This window comes from Coregonus clupeaformis, chromosome 34 (assembly GCF_020615455.1).
Source record: "Coregonus clupeaformis isolate EN_2021a chromosome 34, ASM2061545v1, whole genome shotgun sequence".
Taxonomy (NCBI): domain Eukaryota; kingdom Metazoa; phylum Chordata; class Actinopteri; order Salmoniformes; family Salmonidae; genus Coregonus; species Coregonus clupeaformis.
In genome coordinates, this window is record NC_059225.1 from 1,704,250 (window position 1) to 1,706,427 (window position 2,178).

Consider the following 2,178-nt stretch of genomic DNA (forward strand, 5'->3'; position numbering starts at 1 on the left):
TACCTCCGTTTTTGTTTCACCTGCAGTCACACGTCCGGAACCTTCACCCCACCTCTGCCTGATGGTCGGCGGCTGCCGAGCCATCACTGGACCTTGCACTGCACCCCCAACTACTCATCCACGCCGCCCGCTCTGTCCCTGGAATATTCTGCACCTTTTGTTTGTATCCGAATAAACCCTCACTTTCGTTCAACTCTCCTTGTCCTGGTCTGCTTTTGGGTTCTGGCTGAGGGAACTGTGACAGAACGATCCGGCCAATTATGAACCCAGCGGACCTGGACTCCGTTCGCCATGCCATTACCCAGCAGGAGAAGATGTTGGGCCATCATAGCACGGTACTACAGGAGATCGCGTTGTCAGTTCGGAACCTTTCTACCGGCCTGATGGAGGTCCAGAACCAACGCCAGTGTCCGGTGGAGGATCCACTACCGGTTTCACCCATCTCGCCTGCCGCTTCTGAAGTTGTGTCCTTCCGTGAGCCCAAGGTTCCGACGCCGGATAAATATGAGGGGGAGCTGGGAGGATGCCGTTCCTTCCTTATGCAGTGTGGATTAGTGTTCGATCTACAGCCCTACTCTTATGCCACAGACAAGGCTAGGATAGCCTTTGTGATTGAGTTGCTGCGTGGTCGAGCGCTGGAGTGGGCTTCAGCCGTTTGGGAACGACAGGATCCCTGCATGGCTTCATACCAGGGGTTCACGGCCGAGATGAGGAAGCTCTTCGACCATTCCGTCCGAGGGAGGGACGCAGCTAGGCGCCTGTTTTCTCTTCACCAAGGAACTTCGCAGCGTGGCCGACTTCGTGATCGAGTTCAAGACGTTGGCTGTGGAGAGTGGGTGGAACGAGGAGTCTTTGCAAGCGGCCTTTACCAGGGTCTGTCGGAGCAGCTCAAGGATGAGTTGATCTCCTATCCGAGCCTAGTGACCTGGACAGCTTGGTAGCCTTGTCTATTCGGGTGGATAATCGAGTCCGTGAGCGAAGGAGGGAGAAGCAATGGGGTCCATCCAATCGATCAGCTTCTCAGTTCCCAGTCGGGTCGGGTGGTGGTCCAGAACACGTCGATCATTTTCCTCCACAAAGGATTAGTGGAGAGGTCCTCTCTCCCGATTCTGAACCCATGCAAGTGGGGCGGCACGGGTTAACCAAGGAGGAGCGTCAACATAGACGTAGGACCAACTGCTGCCTCTACTGTGGTCGCTCGGGACACTACATCTCCACTTGCTCCCTGCGGTCGTCAAACTGCCCGGCTCGCTAAAGTTGGGAGGACTTTTAGCGAGCCAGTTTCAACCTCTCAGTACCTCTGTCAGACCCCGCTTCCCGGCTACCCTTGTGAACAGGAATCAGAGCTTAGCGCTTAACGCTTTTATCGATTCAGGTGCCGGTGGAAGCTTTCTTGATGCCGAAGTTGGTGGAACAGCTGGGGCTTTCCAAGGAGCAATTGCCGGAAGCCATTGAAGCGACCACTCTGAACGGCAGTAGTCTGGCACGTATCACGATGAGGACTGAACCGGTTATGATGCGGTTGTCAGGGAATCATTCTGAGATGATTTCATTTTTCATTCTGCCGTCTTCCCATGTTCCTCTGGTCCTTGGATACCCCTGGCTGAAGGAACACAATCCCACGTTCGATTGGGTGACGGGCAAGGTAACGAGTTGGAGCCTGGATTGTCATGCTAACTGTCTCAAGACTGCCTGCCCTCATTCGGTTACCAGTCAGGTGATTGAGGCTAAACCTCCAGATTTGTCCCTGGTTCCCGAGACATATCACGATTTGGGGGAGGTTTTCAGTAAGCAGAAGGCTCTGTCACTCCCCCCCCACCGACCATATGATTGTGCCATCAACCTGGTTCCTGGAGCTGTCTACCCCAAGGGAAGGTTATACAGTATCTCCCGACCTGAACGTGAGGCGTTGGAGACCTACATCAAGGAGTCCCTAGCTGCTGGTCTCGTTCGTCCCTCGTCATCACCCCTGGGGGCAGGATTCTTCTTTGTGGGTAAGAAGGATGGCTCTCTTCGACCATGTATTGATTATCGGGGGGTTGAATGACATCACGGTCAAGAACAAGTATCCCCTGCCCTTGATGAGTTCTGCCTTCGACTCTTTACAGGGTGCTACGGTGTTCACCAAGTTAGACCTACGCAATGCGTATCACCTGGTCCGGATCAGAGAGGGGGACG